This window comes from Rhinatrema bivittatum, chromosome 4, assembly GCF_901001135.1.
Source record: "Rhinatrema bivittatum chromosome 4, aRhiBiv1.1, whole genome shotgun sequence".
Taxonomy (NCBI): Eukaryota; Metazoa; Chordata; class Amphibia; order Gymnophiona; family Rhinatrematidae; genus Rhinatrema; species Rhinatrema bivittatum.
In genome coordinates, this window is record NC_042618.1 from 149,129,524 (window position 1) to 149,148,621 (window position 19,098).

At 45.0% G+C, this 19,098-nt stretch overlaps 2 long non-coding RNA genes across 2 annotated transcripts in view; one reads left to right on the forward strand and one right to left on the reverse strand.

Moving 5' to 3' along the window:
- The window catches only part of LOC115090191, a 108,327-nt gene that overhangs the window by 15,070 nt on the left and 74,159 nt on the right, over positions 1-19,098 (reverse strand). The gene's annotated exons all lie outside the window — the stretch shown is intronic.
- LOC115090192 overlaps positions 1-19,098 on the forward strand; it is a 90,392-nt gene that overhangs the window by 151 nt on the left and 71,143 nt on the right. The window lies entirely within an intron of this gene.

The window sequence follows — 19,098 nt, forward strand, 5'->3', positions numbered from 1 at the left end:
CAGGGACTCAGGTTTCCTGTGATCCTGTGGCATAATGGGGCCGAAGTAATAAGCTGCGCAAAAGCTGCCATGGGTTTTTGCGAGGGTAATTGCATATGGTTTTCTGCGCTAATCTTACTCGTGTATGCAATAACATATTTAGCTCATAAAAAACATGCACACACATGGGCTATGCAGGGAACCACGCTGGCAGAGAGATATTTTAATGCGGGTTTTTTATTGCCTGGGCCAGGGTAAGAGTTAAGTGAAAGTGCCTGACATTAGTTCTCATTAGCTTTGTTGAGCTTCTTTAAACTCTCATTTCCTGAATAGTTTTCTGATGCCAGGTTGTGTGTCCATGCAGCCTTTTTCTCGCTGGTTGCCTGGTGCTTGCTGAACGCAATCACTCCTACCGCTTTGGAAGCTTTTGGTCCCAGTTCCGGCGATGCTGTGGCTCTGGATGGTGTCTGCACTTTTGTCTGTAGCCCCCAGAGATTGCTTGTCCATCCGTCCCCACTCTTGCTCTCTACCAGCAGGGCTGATCCATGCTCTTCCCCAGCAGGGCACCCGGCAAGGAAAAGGCTGCACGGATACCCAACCTGGCATCAGAAAACTATGGAGTGAAAGGACCAGTAGGAGCTGAAACAATTTATTTTTTGAATAAAAGGGCTGTAGGAGGTGAAACAATTTACGTTTGAATAGTAGTAACTTGAAATCATTAGAAATAAGTCTGCAACTTTTGTCCATGAGCGTCTATTTTAGTGCCTGTTTTCCCGTGTATTTCTGCATCGGGGCTTTTATGTGTGTAGTAGCATGAGTATTAGGTATTCCACTCATTTTTTGCGCATATCTCATTTAATAAGGGGACATATGCTGTCCCCTTATTACATCCCGTGGAGCCGCCTGATTTTGCCGCATGCACTAAAAAAAATGCGCGCAGAAAAATAGCGTCAACTTCAGCACAGGTCTTATTTCATCGGCCCTAATGTGAGAAGCTGATCCTGCAGCTGCCTACTGGTCAGATATTATGCAAAGCCTCTTGTTCTTCCCCTTGCTTTGCAGTATCTTGTGGCTCCTGTCGTACGCCACCTCTTTCCCCTCTCACTGCTGCTCTACTGCTCCTGCTCTGCATCTGGCCATATTGATCTGTTTAGCAGCTTATAGCTGCATGGTCTTAATATTTTAATGTCTTCACCGTACATTGAGAAACCATTGAAATAGGAGCATGCACATAAAGCATTTTTGGCTTGGTTCGGTTGCTATTTCGTATGTGTTTTGTTCCTTTTGGTTCTCATGTTCATTCATTTTATTTGTTACTTTGTTTCATTCGTTTCCCTTACAATCAATGGGGGGAGCAATGTATCTTATTTTAGGCTCTCCAAAACACCGATAATGGAGGAAAGAAAAGTAGCATCAACAGTGACTTGAACAGCCCAAGGCACTGTGAGAGGGGCAAAGTATCAGAAACAATTGTGAAAACTCTCCCTGGCAGTGGCTTTCATCCCGGTCCTTGAGACACACCCAATCTAGGTTTTGGTTTTCTGGATATACACAGTGAATATGCATAAGCAAGATTTGCATACACTGCCTCCATTTATTTATTTATTTATTTGATTTATATGCAGCTCTCATTCAAGCACACCCACTGTGAATATTCCGGAGATCATACTGGCTGGGCATGTCCTGCGGACTCTGTTCAGAACTTTAGTTTATTTCCTTGATTTATCACATAATCATAAGATAAAGAAAACCAAAAAGTACCTGAATTTACAAAATTTAAAATATAACAAAGGTCACAATTAACAAAACCAAAAAAATAAATAACCAGAGAAAAATAAAAACATAATGGGGCAGATTTTAAAACATAAGCTGGCGCGCACAAATGTATGCCCAATTTTATAACATGCGCATGCAGCCGCTTGCATGTTATAAAATCAGGGGTTGGCGCGCGCAAGGAGATGCACACTAGTGCAAATTGCGCACGCCGAGCCCTCGGGGAGCCCCGTTGGCTTTCCACATTCCATCCCCCACACCTTCCCCTCCCTGTCCCTCCCCCCAGCCCTAAAGAAACCCCCCCCCCCCGATCCCCCTGTGCCGGAGTCCTCAGCCACACCTCCCGGAAGCCCCTGGACCGCCCAGCCATGTCCACGGACCACCCCACCAAGCCCCCGGACCGCCTGCCCCGCCCCCGTCACGCCCCCTGCCCACCCATTCAGAAAAGCCCCCGGGACATACGCGCGTTCCAGGGCTTTATGTGTGCCGCCGGGACTTTTGAAAATAGGCCCGGCGCGCGTAACCCCCCTACGAGCGTAAATCCTCCTGGATTTAGACGCGTAGGTCTTCGAAAATCTGTCCCAATATGGTTTAACAAAATTGAGTATAATTAAAACCTATATCTATGCATGCTTCAACCTTCTATCACAAAGCAAAAATATAATAATAAACCAATCATACTTAACGTGAACCTGCAGATACAACTCATAAATTCCAATGACAAAATGAGGCCAAGGACAGAAAATAAACAAAAATGATTCTTAATAAATTAACAGGCCTGGGAAGCAGGAAGAAAGGAAAACAAAAATTAAGGCCTAAAAAAGCAAGGCTTTAATCTCTTTCTTGAATTTAAATAATTTTTCTCTTGCCTCAAAGTAAGTGGCAAAGCAATACACAAAGAGGGCGCCATATAACTAAAAGCTGATCAGCTTGCTTGTTCTAACCCGATTACAGAGGTGGTGGGATAGCAAGCAGCTATACCTGGAAGGAACAGAGAGAACAAATGGGCAATGGGGTGATAATAAATCAGGTAAGTACTGTGGGTGGCCCCTATGCAGATATATAAAAACAATATTAAGTATCTTAAAACTAATTCAAAGAGCAATAGGGAGCCAGTGTAGATCAATTAATAAAGGAGAGACATGATCAAATTTTTTAGCTTCAAAAAGAATTTTCATCACAGTAATCTGAAGAAATTCCATACAATTTATTGAGCCTTTCATACACCCTGGTATAAAATATTACAGTAATCTAGTGGCAAGAAATCAATGCATGAGAACTACTGCTGTTAGGCATCATGAGAGGGGCAAAGCAACACCAACAGAGGCTTGAACCCCTCAAGACACCATGAGAGGGGCAAAGCAGAATGAACAGTGTCATGAACCCCCCCAAGGAACCAAAAGAGGGGTAAAGGGCACCAACAACAGTGGCATGAACAGCCCAAGGCACTAAACCAGGACAAAGCAGCACTAAGAATGGCAAGAACATTTCAAGGCACTGTAGGAAGGGCAAAGAGGAACCAACAGTGGCACCAAGAGAGCAGCAAAGGAGCACAAATGGTGTCATGAACAGCACAAGGCATCAAAAGAGGGGCAAAGGGCACCAATAAAAGTGGCACGAGAACCCCAAGGCTCCATGAAAGGGGTGAAGCAGCCCAAAGAGAGACATCAGTGGTGATTTTTTACCAGGTCATATCAGGTCGCCAATTTGGACCCTATTGTTGAAGACATGGAATCCTTTTTAACTTGCTTTCTTTTCTTCATTGGGAAAAAGTGAAAGATGGAAGCTGCTGCTGGCCCAGAGCTAGCACTGATTTTGTTAGAAAATTACCACTGAGCGGCATGAATACCTCAAGGCACCATGCGAGGAGCAAAACAGCACCAGCAGTAGCAGGAACACCCCAAGGTGCTGTGGGAGAGACAGAACAGTACCAACAGAGGCAAGAACATCCAAGGCAAAAACAAAAGTGACATGAAGACTCCAAGGCATCATCTGAGAGATATAAGGGGGATCTGGCTGTGACATTTCTCACCCCATTAATCGCTAGGGTTGATTTGACTGCTCTGACTGGCTAGGCAAATGTCCCATTCTTCCCTCACCAGTCCATGATTGTCCCTTCCAAAGTTGTGCATTCAGGCAAAGAGCATGACTTTTCCCGATAGATGAAATACTGTTCTTCAGTCAAGAATACACAAGAAATTGGGCTCCCTCCAAGAACCTTCAAGGCAAAGTGAAAGGGTCAAAGCAGCACCAACAGGTATTCCAGGATACCAAGAGAAGGGCAAAGGGCATGAACGATGGCATGAACACTCCAAAGCAGCACAAGAGGGACAAAGCAGAACCAACAACAGTGGTATGAAGACTCCAAAATACCACAAATAGAAGGCAAAGCAGTGACCTGAAGCCAGAGAAAACTCTGGAGAAGGTTTATAGTGGTACTGTCATGTAACCTGGTCCTCAGAACTCTACATAAAGTAAAAATCTAATTGAACCATCTAGAAAGGAGACTGTGAACTTACTATCCTTGGGCAGGGTGAAGCCAGAGGAAATTTCTGGAGGAAGTCTGAAGTGACCCTGATATTGTTTCCTTATTACATAAATGGAGTAAGGGACTAGGGTTTCTGGTTTGGTGATTGATGACCCTTTTGCTATGTTTCCATATGTTTGATTTCTTGTTGAATCCTTTCTTTGCATCCTTGGGTACTGCTCTTGGGGGGTTGAGGGTAGATGAAAGGGGAAAAGGCCAGGGGCATTTCCCATGCTTTTGACTACCTGTTGTTGCTGGAGTTTGCTCTTGGTCCCGGCATTATCAGTTATTATTTCTGCACATATACCATCTACCTGTGGTTGCTCACCGAATATCATGCCAGTGAGTGACCAGGATCTGCAATTCCTCTGCAGTTACTAGACTTTCAATGTCTCCTTCCTTCACTTCTTCACGTCTAAAACATGATTCAAATGAATCAGTATATTCATCAAAGATCTGCTGCAGACACTGGTTAGAACAAAACAGAGAATGCTGTGCTGATTTTTATTGATGCTCTTGGCTCCTAGTGCCCTCTGGATGTTGCTATCCTCCACTGAGTCTCCCTCCTTCTGTCCCTGCACAATATCAACAGAGAAGATGTAAGTAGGGGGCTACTGTTCCAGCTTCTCACTCAACCCTGCATCTCTAGCTGGTTTCTACCTCTTAAAAAAGTCACATCTGATCTTGGCCATGGAACTGCTACAGGTAATCTTATGACTTTTCATGATGCTGTTTGATCCACTTTGCCCCTTTCTTGGTGCCTTTTGGTATTGATGCCACTGTTGGTGCTCCTTTGCCCTTCTCACAGTGCCTTTGGTGTTGCTGCCGCTGTTTGGGCCACTTTTCCTCTCTCTAATTGTTAGGCAGCAAAGGAAATGTTGGGTGACCTTGATGAAGACTGGCCAACCCGCCGCCTTGTGTTCCCAGTATGCCAAGGGGTCTGTGGCTATGATCTGAATGAGCTCCGCAAGGTTTCGCATGACTGAATTATGTGCTAGGGCATCCTTTGGTGGAGTGGTCAATACTTTTTACTGCCAAGTACTGTAGCAATGGCCTTTATCAGGAGAACCAAGGATGGATAAGGATGGGGAAAGAACTGGTTGCTTTTAGAGTGCTGCTGATACTGACAGTACTGCATTGGAAACTCTTGCTATCCTCAGCTGTTTCCTCTTCCTCTTGTGCTCATATTTCTGCAACCTAAAAATCAGTTATTGGAATGGAAGATAATACTCCCATTCACTTGTGGGTCACACAAGGTGGCTAACATGTAAGAATCCTGCTTTGTGAGGTTTGGGCTGAATTTAAATTGCAGATGCAAGCCTTCATGAGCACCAACACCTCTGGTGCCATTCCCTACTCCTGCTGGAAACCATCTAACTTCTCCCCAAAGAGGTTGATTATGGGCATGACCTTCTCCAGGGTGGCTTTTGTCGAACTCAAGGCCTCCATGACAATTTTGAAGGCCTTCAGGACATGCAACACTTGTGTCATGGGTAACCAATCTGATGCTCTATGGAGCAATCCAAACCTATGTCAGTGTCTGTTGCTCCAATAATATCTGCATTATGAAATAAGTGGAATTCCACCTGATGCCAACATTTTGAATAAGGGGTGCAGAGGTGCCCTCATTGCTTCCTATTTCTGCCATAGCTGCTACCCATCCTTCATGCTCCAATTAAAATTCTCCATGATTTTCCTACACCTCTGTATCAGATCCTATAGAACAAAGTTGCCCCTCAGCTTGAAGAAGTCCTTTACTGTCAAGTGTAACAATGGGCGAAGCAATGAATTACCTTGAGGCACCCTTCATTCATTGCACTGATCACATTGCTGCCCCTGTCTGTAATGAAAAACAAGGAATATTCCTGTTTTTCCAGGCTAGCCTGCCTTTCATCATTCCCCTGATCACCTGTAAGATATGAACTAAGATATGTCTTTGGTCCATCACCTGGGTATGCAGCACAGCTCACCTATATCTGGCTAGTGCTTTCTGCTCTTATATCATCTAGTTGCCACCAGTGTACCATCAGGGAGAGTTAGGCATGCATAGCATTTCAGCCTCCCCTTAAACCTAAATCAAGCAGGTGTTGCTTTTCCCGATGATACGGTATAGTACTGTATGAAAGATGGCCCTGTTTGTGATGCTTTGCCCCTCTTATGGTGGCTTGGCTATTTGGGCCACTTTACCCCTCTCTTGATGCTTTGGAGCATTGATACTACTATTGGTGCTGACTTGACCCTCTTATAATGTAATGGGATAGTCATGCCACTATTTTTGGTAACCTTTGCCCCTCTTTTGGTACCTTGGGCTTTTCCTGGCACTGTTTGTTCTGCTTTACATCTGTCACAGTGCCTTGAAGTGCTTGTTCCACTGTCTGACAGCTTTGCCCCTCATGACATCTATCTCATCTGTGGGTTGCCCCAGGAATGAATGGCCTAATGTCTGGAGAAGCAAATCTAGGCAGCAGATGGTAAAAACAGAGAAGCTGGGTGTCTTCTGCCTATGACAACCACCTTCCTCTCAGGTTGAGTCCTCAGGTGCTGGGGATCTGCGAAGCATTAAAAAGGGAGTAGCCCCTGATACAAACAAGAAATGAGAAGTCTGGAACAGAGCAGAAAGCTGGAGCACACCAGTAGACCAGGAACACGGAGTTGAGCAGGAATGCTGGAGATAAAAACTGAAACATGGCTTACCTAGGGTTCATATATCAGCAAGATGAATGCAGAAAACCTTTGCATAGTCCGTTATAAATATTCAAATAAATCTTTTTATTCATATGGCAACTCCACTGTAGTTATTGTAACTTTCAAAGGGGTCCCCCGACATGGACCCATGTTTCGCCGAGGCTGCGTCGAGAGAGACAGGCAATTTATATCAACAATTCTTCATGAAGCTTACAAATGTGTGGCATGAAGCTTACAAATGTGTGGCAGGTACAGCACTTTACTTGGGGGAGTATTGCAGGGATCAATAATGTCCCCCACATTGTTTAATCAATGTTTGACACCCTTGCCTACTATAATTCAAAGCCTAGGTTTTAGTTGTTTCTTTTATGCCAACAATATTTAGGTCATCATATACAGTATTTAGATTCAAAGTGCTCTGAATCACTTACTAAATTTAATGATTGCCTATCAAAAGCTTTCCAACTGGCTTTTCCTTTTTAAATCAAAAGTGAATCCAGAAAAATCTAAAGCAATGTGGATTATTAGGAAGAGAGACAAACCTGAACTCTCTTCGGCCTTGATGGCTGGCTTTCCTATTCCATTTAAAGATATCTTTGTTCGGCTGTACAAGAAAATGGCACTGGCTGGTCCTGAGAAAGTGCTATTTTGACATCACATTATGGCACCGGGCTTTCTGTCGTCATTTTAATGTCACATTATGGCGCTAGTCTTAGGGCTGACCAGTGCCATTGCCAGCCATATTGATGTCTTCGGGGCAGGGGGTGGTGGACATCCCGCCTGCCCATTAGGACCCCCGCAGATGGGGTAAGTGGGGGCCAATATAGTTCCCGGCCCCAGGACTTTTTTGAGGAGGGTGAGGGGCACAGTGGGGCATGAAGAGGTCCTGTTTTATTTTTAAAATGTTTTTTTCATTTCTGCAAAGAAACAAAACCCAGGGGGGGAAAATCCAAAACAAAATGTTTAAGGCCTCACTCCCTTATTCATTATTGTAATATCCTCTATTATGGCTTACCTGTAAGCCTTATGAAAAAGATGCAGATCATATAAAATACAGGTGTGAAATTGATCTTTGGAAGGAAGAGGTTTAATCATGTAACTCCCCTATTGCAAGATCTTTAGTGGCTAGCAATTACTTGTTGGGTACGATTTATGCCTTACTTTTAAAGTCTTGTACTTGGATATTCTCCCTTATCTTTCAAATGTACTTATTTCTTACCAACATGGACACACTTTGCATTCTTTGCAATAGGAGTTATTAAGATTTCCCTCCCCTAAGGAGATTAGATTAGAACAAACCCATGAGATCAGTTTTTAGGGATGTGAATCGTTTTAGGACGATTAAAATTATCGTCCGATAATTTTAATATCGTCTTAAACCGTTATGGAACACAATACAATAGAGATTCTAACGATTTATCATTATAAATCGTTAGAATCGTGAGCCGGCACACTAAAACCCCCTAAAACCCACCCCCGACCCTTTAAATTAAATCCCCCACCCTCCCGAACCCCCCCCAAATGACTTAAATAACCTGCGGGTCCAGCGGCGGTCCGGAACGGCAGCAGTCCGGAACGGGCTCCTGCTCCTGAATCTTGTTGTCTTCAGCCGGCGCCATTTTCCAAAATGGCGCCGAAAAATGGCGGCGGCCATAGACGAACACGATTGGACGGCAGGAGGTCCTTCCGGACCCCCGCTGGACTTTTGGCAAGTCTCGTGGGGGTCAGGAGGCCCCCCACAAGCTGGCCAAAAGTTCCTGGAGGTCCAGCGGGGGTCAGGGAGCGATTTCCCGCCGCGAATCGTTTTCGTACGGAAAATGGCGCCGGCAGGAGATCGACTGCAGGAGGTTGTTCAGCGAGGCGCCGGAACAAGATTCAGGAGCAGGAGCCCGTTCCGGACCGCTGCCGTTCCGGACCGCCGCTGGACCCGCAGGTTATTTAAGTCATTTGGGGGGGGTTCGGGAGGGTGGGGGATTTAATTTAAAGGGTCGGGGGTGGGTTTTAGGGGGTTTTAATGTGCCGGTTTTGCGATTTTTAGATTTTTAGATTTTTCACGATTTTTCACGATATTTTACCCCCCCAAACGGCAACAATACGATTCCCTCCCCCTCCCAGCCGAAATTGATCGTTAAGACGATCGAGGACACGATTCACATCCCTATCAGTTTTCTTACTTGGCACCTCTCTTATGGAATTCTTTGCCATTATCTGTTTGCTTTGAGAAGGATTAACACACATTTGCATGGCTATTTAATTTTATGCAAGTCTTTTAAATATTATCTGTTTTAACCTAATTGTACCTTTACTTTTTTTAAATTCAGTCTTATTATTTTAACTTATGTTTTAATGTTTTATTTTTATGTATATAATTTGTGGTGAAACTGATTTAATTTTAGTTGTTATCTGATACTTTCATGGTGATTGTTTTCATGGTTGTTTTTATTGTTGATTTTATGTTTTGAAATTTTTGCATATATCTGCTGCTATGATTATGAACATTTTATTGTAAACCACCTACAAATGGTGATTGGTGTTCAAGAAAATTTTTCAAATAAATAAATAAATATTTGTCCTATAAGTAATTGATTGGTCTTAGTTCCATTGTGTATTTCTGTTACAAATTTTATATATCGAACATCACTTAGATTTACTAATTATAAAAGCAATTAAGAAAACAAATAAGCTAAACTAAACCATCTTTGTTTTGTATGAAAAAGAATCTTGCACTGGCAGGGGATTTTGACAGCCTCGCGCCAGATTTTCCTTAATGTATATGGACATGGCCAGAGAAGGGGCATGTCTGGCTATGTGGTAGCATGTTCCAGTAAACAGTTAGATGGCACAATCACATTTCTGAGGCCTAGGAAGCGTCTCTGCCTACTTAGCTGAAAACATTTGCAAAAGCGTGGTACTGCCTCAGAAGACCCAGGGGTATTTCTACTACAAAGGCCACAAGGGTAGAGTCTATTGATCCTGGATCTAGAACATAAGAGGAGAAGCAAGAAGACAAGCGGTCCTGAGCATCAGTCAATGAGTGTGTAATGTAACTGAAGCCAAGATAACTCCTAAAGATCCATACAATATGGCAAATCAAGGATCCAGAATGAAATGGTGTTAGATTTACCCCTTGTGGGAAGGTCCTGTGAGTGGCTTCACTCATCACTGCTGGCTGGACACAAGCTCTGCTCTTGGCACTGTGTGCTGCTGCTCTTTGTGGCTGGAGATGCTGTCAACGCCATCCTGCGTGGCCAAAGAGCTGATGTTTCTGACACTGCCTGAACATTGCTGTCTCCAGCAGTCCCCAGCATCCCTTAGATGCACTGCCTCAGCTTTGTATTTAAAGGGCCCATGGTGGGAAAAGTCTATGGCACCCTAAGATGAAGTCCTTGCCTGCCAGCCTTATAAAAGGGATCCTTAGTCATTTCTTTGTTGCCTTCGCAAGGTCTCTGGATTCTTGCTCCTGGTTCTGTGGGTTCCTTGTCCTTGTCTTCATTCCTGATGCTAGATCTTTGCTTCTAATTCCAAGTCTACGGTCCTGCAAGGTCTCCTGTGGTCTTTGCCTTGTTCCATTGTCCTAATCTTTGCCTTTTCCCAGCTTCTGGTGTCTTTAGCCTGCTTCAGCGTCCTGTTCTGAATCTGGTTCCAGTGGTCTTTGCCTTGTTCCATCATCTAGTGTTTTCAGCCTTCAGACCAGAGTCCGGTTTCATGTCTTCAGAGTCCTGCTCCTGAGTTCCTAGTCTTGGTCATAGTCTTTTGAGTTCCTGAGTTCTTGTGCCTTCTCTGCTGGAGCCTTGGTCTTGCCTGGATCTGTTGTTCCTGTCTTCAGTCTTCATCTGGAGCCTCATCTTGCTGGGACTCCTTGTCTTTAGTCTTCACTTGATGCCTTATCTTGCTTGGATTCTGTGTCTTCAGTTAGCTTGTACCTGGATGCACTCACCCGCCTGCGGCGTGGACCATGGCCAGCCCTGGGGCTATGCAGGTCATGTTGCAGCACAAGGGTTCACACTTATCTGTGGTCGGAAAGGGCCTTTGGAGTGACCTGAGTGCTACTCCTCAAGACCAGCCCTGGCTGCTGGTTCTCTGACAAATGGTTTCACAGTACCATGAAACCACTAGTAAATTCAGGTCCAGTGTCACCCATTGCACCTCCCCTTGATTCAAGGGTTGACCATTAATGGCAACAACAGAGACCATATAGGATTGGGTCGGAATTCCGTACAAATAGACAAAATCCAGGATAATGAAATTGCCTACTGGAGTCAATGAGAGCCAGAGTTTCTGCCAACCCCAATGACCAACACAAGTAGACAAACTGTAAGAGATGCTGGGCAACATAATTGAAGAAAACATCAATAAAGTCCAAAGGATTCTGTTCCTGTGATGCCGGTGATTAATGTTAACCAGACCTAGATTTATATGAACAATTTGTGACCAAGTGTCCGAGGTCAGCACGATAGAAGCAAAGCCCCAGTTGTTTCCTGTGATCTTTCTCTATTTGGGAAAGGCAAGTGCTAATATAGTCCAGTTCTATAGGCTCTTCAAGTGGTGGAGCAGGGTTTACCTCTGGGACTGCATGGAACATATGGCTTGTGGCAGAAGACTGGAGCTCCCATTGTCATTCTAGGATATCGGCATTCAGGTACAGAAACAAGAGGATCAAGGCATCCAGCTCTAAAGGCAGCTCCCATCAGATCAGCTCATCCTTGATCTGATTCACTAATCCATTTCAAGAGGTCACAACAAGGGCCTCATTATTCCAGTCTGTTCTGCCATGACTGTGCAGAGCTCCACAGAATACTGCTGTTGCTCCCATGTTTCATGTGGAGCCGGAAGGTAAAGGCTGAAATCAGGTGGTCTGGATCATTAAAAATGCATTTAATTGCCACAACAAAAGCATCACAATCCAAGATCCAGGCCAGAACCTCCCAAGTCATTAACAAGATTATATACACCACTCTTGACATATGGTCTTTAAAATGGGAGGTCTATTCTAAAAGCTCCAGCAGGATTTTGGATATCCAGAAAAGCACAGAGGACGTCCAGGTGGAGGTTTCTGTCTGACACAATTAGAACAGGAAGCCACGTAAGCTAGGGTGTCTTCCTTCATGGTGGGCTACCAATAGTACTTTTGTAGCTTGGCCAGTGTTCGCCGTTGACCAGAGTGTCCAGTAGGTTTTGAATCATGAGCCCATCTTAGCAGTTTCTTTCTTAAGTTGTGGGGTACAATGGTCTTGCCCGGGGGTACCGGATGTGTAGCTGAGAGGACCACTCGCTTCGGGTCAATAATATGCTGAGGTTCATCAGGAACATCCTCTGAGAGGAAGGACCGAGATAATGCATCTGCTCTGACTTTCTTGTCACCAGGGTGATATTTTAGTACAAAATCAAATCTGTTGAAGAACAGGGACCATCTCACCTGTCTATGGTTGAGACGTTGAGCGTGACGGAGGTATTCCAGATTTTTGTGATCAGTAAAAACAGTAATCCGATGTTGTGCACCTTCAAGCCAGGGGCGCCATTCTTCAAATGCCATTTTTATTGCCAGCAGTTCTTTATCCCCAATGCCGTAGTTCTTCTCCGCTGGCGAGAAGCGTCGGGAAAAGAATGAACAGGGGTGCAAAGTCTTTGAGTCACCAGTCTGGCTTAGCATGGCCCCAACACCTACATCAGAGGCATCGACTTCCACAAAGAAGGGTCTCGCAGGGTCAGGATGGTGAAGACATGGTTTGCTTTGAAAGGTATCTTTTAACTTCTGGAATGCGGTCACAGCCTCTGTAGACCAATTAGCGGTGTTGGCTCCCTTCTTAGTTATTGCTGTTAATGGAACAGTCAGTGAAGAGTAATTTTTAATAAAGGTCCGGTAGTAGTTGGTAAATCCCAAAAATCGTCTTAGAGCTTTCAGACAGTGGGTTGTGATCATTTTTGAATACTCTCAAGCTTCTGAGGGTTCATCTGCAATCCCTTGTTTGAGACGATGTAACCCAAGAAAGGCACGGATTCTTTATGAAATTCTCATTTGGCCAATTTGGCGTACAGGTGGTTCTCGCGAAGTCTCTGCAGAACTCTTTTGACATCACCTTGATGGGATTGCAGGTCCTGAGAAAATATCAAGATGTAGATGGGAGCAGGCCCTCGAGGAGTGAGTACCTGGTATCCCAGGATAGGCACCTGAAAGAAAGTAGAAGGGCCCCCGAGGAGCGGGTACCCAAGTTAGCATAGAATTACCCCAAAGGGCGGAAAGAGCTTCCAGTGGCAGCAGGAAGCGGCAGAGCAGCTTAGACCAGAGCATTCCAATCCTAGTCCTTGCTAACTTGATTTCTTAGCAAACGAAGGGCAGGCTAAATACCAGGATGTGCTGACGTCACTTGGAGGGGATGCCCCCGAGGTTCCCGCCATGACGTAGATAAAGACATGGGTGGCATGCGCGCGTGCACCCTAGGAGGTCTTAGGAAGAACATGGCGAACGCCATCGCTGTTGCCGATCCAGGGACGCCGGGGAGAGCGGCATGAGAACGCGGTGGCAGCCAACCTCCCAAGGCTTGAGAAGAGAGAAGGAAGAAAGGTGAGGCCAGAGGTCGAAGCCATCTGAGACCGATGGACGCAACACAAATATCGGAATTAGCTGCATAACTTATGCGGCTAACTCTGGCAAGTCCCAATATGCCTCCTGCCCACCCCTGAATTATGTGGCCAAATTCTAGCTACATACCCTGAATATGGCCCCTTAGCGATATTGCACCACCTATGCATATTACACTATTTATATTATGTACCTTTTTTCAACAACACTATTTAACTCTTTTAATTGTTAATGTATGTCTTATAAAAAATTGCTGTGATTTACTATATTAATAATTCTATCTGAAGCACACCTTGAATTCCCTTGCTGGAAAGGCTTGTCATAAATAAATTATGATGATGATGATAAAAGTGTATTTACATGCCCTCATTGAGCATTGTGGGAATACCCACATCATGGCTGCCTCTGTCCTATTTAAAAGCTTATAGTAGAAACTAACTCCCAGGGGAGGTAGACTCATACTGGGTCAGACCAAGGGTCCATCAAGCCCAGCATCCTGTTTCTAACAGAGCAAATCCAGGATAGAAGTACCTGGCAAACTCTCAAACATTAAATAGATTCCATGATACTAATGCTGGTAATAAGCAATGGCTAATTCTCAAGTCAATTTGACTAATAGCAGTTTATGGACTGCTCCTCCAGAAACTTGTCCAGGACTGGCGCAACCCACTGGGTAAGCCATGCACTTGCACAAGTCAGTGGCCTGGAGGGGGTGGCGGTCTCAGGACCACAACCGAGTTGAATGAATTGCTGACTCTGCCACTCCACAAAGAAGAGGAGGAACTGCAGGGCTGCAGCGGTGAAGAGGAGGGCATTGCAGGGCTGCGTGGCAGTTCTCAACCCACCATGCAGCAAAGATCAGGTATGGCAGAGGGCTGCATGGCGAAGAAGCGGAGGAGCTGTAGCACCGCATGGTGAAGAACAGGAGGTCTAGGATCATGCAGTGGTTTGCAACCCACCGCGTGGCAAAGATGAGAGATTTCAGTGCCATGAGGTGAAGAAATGGAGGAGCCATAGGGCCACGAAATAGTTCCCAATCTGCCACACGGCAAAGATGAGTTGCAGAGCCATGAAGTCAAGATGAGGAGTTGCAGGACCACATGGTTCCTAACCCACTAGGTAGCCAGAAGGAAAAAACAAGCCACCAGGTAGCTTCCAACCTGCCCCACGGCAGAAGTGGAGGGCCAGGGCTGCTGGGAGAGGCTTTGGTATATGTATGAGTAGGAGGAAACCTGTGTGTATCTATGCTTGTGTGTCTCTGAGCATGTATGTGTGTGTGTGTGTCTGAGCAGAAGTGGAGTGTGGGTGTGGGTATCTGAGGATGTGCATGTAAGAGGATGCATATATGTGAAAGAGAGAGCAGGTGTGTGTGTGTATGACAGAGGGAACACTGAGACAGATGCAAGCTCTAAGGATGATGGAATAAGAGGTCTAAATATTAGTAAGTTCTTTTTGAGCAGTAAATTCTTCAGTTTATATCAGGAAAGGTTGAGGTATTGAAGCATAGGGAGTTCTCTTCGCGTGAGTCTGAGCATGTGTACGTTTGTGAATGTGTGTGTGTGTCTCTCACAGGATTCAATAATGGCACCAAAGCGTCTCAAACGATCGTAAAACTAAGTCCGGATTTACAGAATATTTTGCCTTCATGTAATTTGCAATATTCCTCTGAAGAAGACTGATGTGCAGTCAAGTCGGGATGAGTTTTGAACGATGGGTTTTGATGGTTTAAGAAGACCTATATGTGTGGCTAAGTATTCATATTTTATTGGGTAACATTTAGTATAATAAGTAGCGAGTTAATTGGGTAAAGATGCGGGTTAGAATGAACTTTATCATTGAATAACATTGAGTGATTGTTTGTTAAAGAGTATCGAGTGACAATAAAGGATTAGTTGAAAAATTGCTCAAAAAAGCTGACTACAGCCTGTGGCCCATTGCATGGGAGAGGCTGCAGATTAAAGATCTTTGTGAGCTCTTGCCTTATGATATTGTAGGGATGTGAATCATTTTTTAACGATTTAAAATATCGTCCGATATATTTTAAATCGTCAAAAATCGTTAGAGCCGCGATACAATAACAATTCCCCCGATTTATCATCAAAAAATCGTAAATCGGGGGAAGGGGGAGGGGAAGGGGGAGGGCGGGAAAACCGGCAGAAAAAAACAACCCTAAAACCCACCCCGACCCTTTAAAATAAATCCCCCACCCTCCCGAACCCCCCCAAAATGCCTTAAATTACTTGGGGTCCAGAGGAAGGGTCCCGGTGTGATCTTTTACTCTCGGACCTCTGGTGCGTTGTAGAAATGGCGCCGGCGCCGGCGCTACGTTTGCCGTAGGGCCGGCGCCATTAAAATGGCGCCGGCCGTACGGCGCCGGCCATACGGCAACACGATTCGACTGCAGGAGGTCGTTCCGGACCCCCGCTGGACTTTTGGCAAGTCTTGTGGGGGTCAGGAGGCCCCCCCCAAGCTGGCCAAAAGTCCCTGGGGGTCCAGCGGGGGTCCGGGAGCTATCTCCTGCCGCAAATCGTTTTTCCGTACGGAAAATGGCGCCGGCCATACACGATTCGCGTGCAGGAAGTCGTTCCTGGACCCCCGCTGGACTTTTGGCAAGTCTTGTGGGGGTCAGGAGGCCCCCCCCAAGCTGGCCAAAAGTCTCTGGGGGTCCAGCGGGGGTCCGGGAGCGATCTCCTACGCTCCTGACATCGGGGGACAAAAAACAAAATGTCGCCGGCGCTACCTTTGACCTGTCATATGACAAGGCAAAGGTAGCGCCGGCGCCATTTCTACAACGCACTGGAGGTCCGAGAGTAAAAGATCACACCGGGACCCTTCCTCTGGACCCCAGGTAATTTAAGGCATTTTGGGGGGGTTCGGGAGGGTGGGGGATTTATTTTAAAGGGTCGGGTGGGTTTTAGGGTTGTTTTAGTGTGCCGGTTTTCCCGCCCTCCCCCTTCCCCTCCCCCCCACTGGACCCCAGGTAATTTAAGGCATTTTGGGGGGGTTCGGGAGGGTGGGGGATTTATTTTAAAGGGTCGGGGTGGGTTTTAGGGATGTTTTAGTGTGCCGGTTTTCGATTTTCACAATTTACACGATATTTAAAAAACCCAAACTGCGACGATCCAATTCCCTCCCCCTTCCAGCCGAAATCGATCGTTAAGACGATCGATCACACGATTCACATCTCTATGATATTGTCATTCGTTCTCAAGATTGTGGATTTTACAGTTTTGTGAACATTGGGATTTGATTCCTCTTCCCTGTCTGGTTGTTCCTATTTAGAGATATATTTGAGAGGTGGTAACTTTTTAAGTGCTGGCAGTTAGTGCTCTTTTGGTATGGGAGGTTTATTATATTATAATTATAATTTACTCGTGGCTTTCGGAGGGTCAAGCCCACACCTAACATGTATTACAGAGGCCCTAATGCTATATGGGTTCCAAGTATCTTTTTTTGTTGAATTTTTCTGGTTGGCACTAAAAAAGAGCATGCAAATACATATGTTATTTTTTTATGTAAAATTATTATTAATGCATAATTTTTAACTGTGTATGTGGAAAGAGCAGTAGGCGGGGGTGCAAGGGTATAAGATTTGCCTAGGGCATCTAATACTCTTGCACCAGCAATGGGTTCCAGAGGATGGGGTGAAGACCCGGAGGGTAGAGGTGACAGTTTTTAAAGTTTAGTTTGTTGGAAAGAGCTGGGCTTTTTTTGACAGGCCCAAGACAGAGAATGAATGGTGTGGTGGTGTGGTGGTGTGGTGGTGGTGGTGGGGGGGGGGGGGGGGGGGGGGGGGTAGCATAATAATTGTTCACACAGGGCAGCAAAAAAACTAGCACTGGTCCTGAACTTGTCCAAACATTTTTTAAACATAGATAAGCTAAATGCCTTAACCACATCCTCTGGCAATGAATTCCAGAGAATAATTATTCATTGAGTGAAAAATAATTTTCTTCAATTTGTTTTAAATGTGCTACTTGCTAACCTCATGCAATGCCCCTTAGTCCTTGTATTATCTGAAAGAGTAAACAAGTGATTTACATTAACCCATTCTTGTTTTCTTTGTTTTCTCGAAGGACAAGCAGGATATCGGTCCCCACAAGTGGGAATCCCTAATTACAGGCTGCCTCTAAACAAAAACAGGGGAGAACAATGGAAGACACCAATGGGCAAAACCATATAATTTTTATTGGGAGCATCCCAATTTTTATCTTATATTCTATTTATATTTTTGGGAGGCAATCTGAATTAATACAAATGGGACATGGAGGGATGGTTTGTTCCACTCAAAGAGACCTTGCAGAATAGTGTAAGAGGATCCCCACATTTGCCCAATAATAGAGGAGTTATCCTTAACTGTTATAGCCACAGTCAACAAATCTGCTAAGCCAGTAATGCAGAGTTAGTGGTCTCAACAGAACCTGCTATTTTTAGAGAGGTCAGTGTAGGTAGGTTTAAGGTTTGGCACTCCCCAGTAGGAGGTGCCATAGGTTTGATTAAATTGCTGTGCCCATGTGACACATATTCAGAGGGAAAAGGGAACTGAACGTAGAGTTGGAGGAGAAGCAAGACTGCCATCCATCATTTGTATTTTTAGTTAGCTCATACCCTTTCATTGCTTGCTCAAGAGAAGTTACATTCAGGTACCATATTGCCCTGTGTCCAGAGGGTTACAATTTAAGTTCATACTTGAGGCAACAGAGAGTGAAGTGACTTGCCAAAGGTCACAAGGAGCATGAATGGTATTTGAGCCTAGGTTTTCCTAGTTTTTATCCTGCTACTCCAATCATCCACACTCTGAGTGTGCTATGTCCCCTTGGAGAAGTACTAGAGGGGTATTTCCTTTTATGGGGAAAGTACCTGGAATGGGACCTTCTTACAACTGAAGAGAATCTGGAACAAGAAGGGGGCTGAGACCCAAGGGAGGGCAATCCAGTGCTTCCATGAAGGAAAGAGGTCTGGGGTTCAACAGGGAAAGCCCTAAGGGACCTGAAGAGAAGATGTTACCAGGAAGCGGAGGAATTTGAAATTTCTCATCTTTCTCGAGGATTCTGTCCTTGGAGGGAGTTTTGAGAAAGGAAGCTATTCCTCTGAGGAAAGAGACCTAAGGCATTCATGTTTGCAGAGAAGTCAGCTAGAAGCTGCTTAGAGAGAAAAAGAGCTGCCTTCAGGTACCTGGGAGGACCTAAGGGAGGAGGGCTCTTGTCTAGTAGAGCTGGCCTGTTTAGGAGAGCAGTTGTATTGCTGGTGAAAGTAGCTAAGATGTATTTTTGTGCTAATTTGGACTTTATGTTGTTGTTTGGTGCACTAGCAAAGTAGCGGTTACATTGCATACACACACACACACACACACACACATGCTCTCAGTTACACACACACACACACACACACACATACACACATGCTCTCAGTTACACACACACACATATACACACACACACCCACACATGCTCTCAGTTACACACACACACACACATATACACACACACACACACACACACACACATGCTCTCAGTTACACACACACAGACACACAGACACACACACACATGCT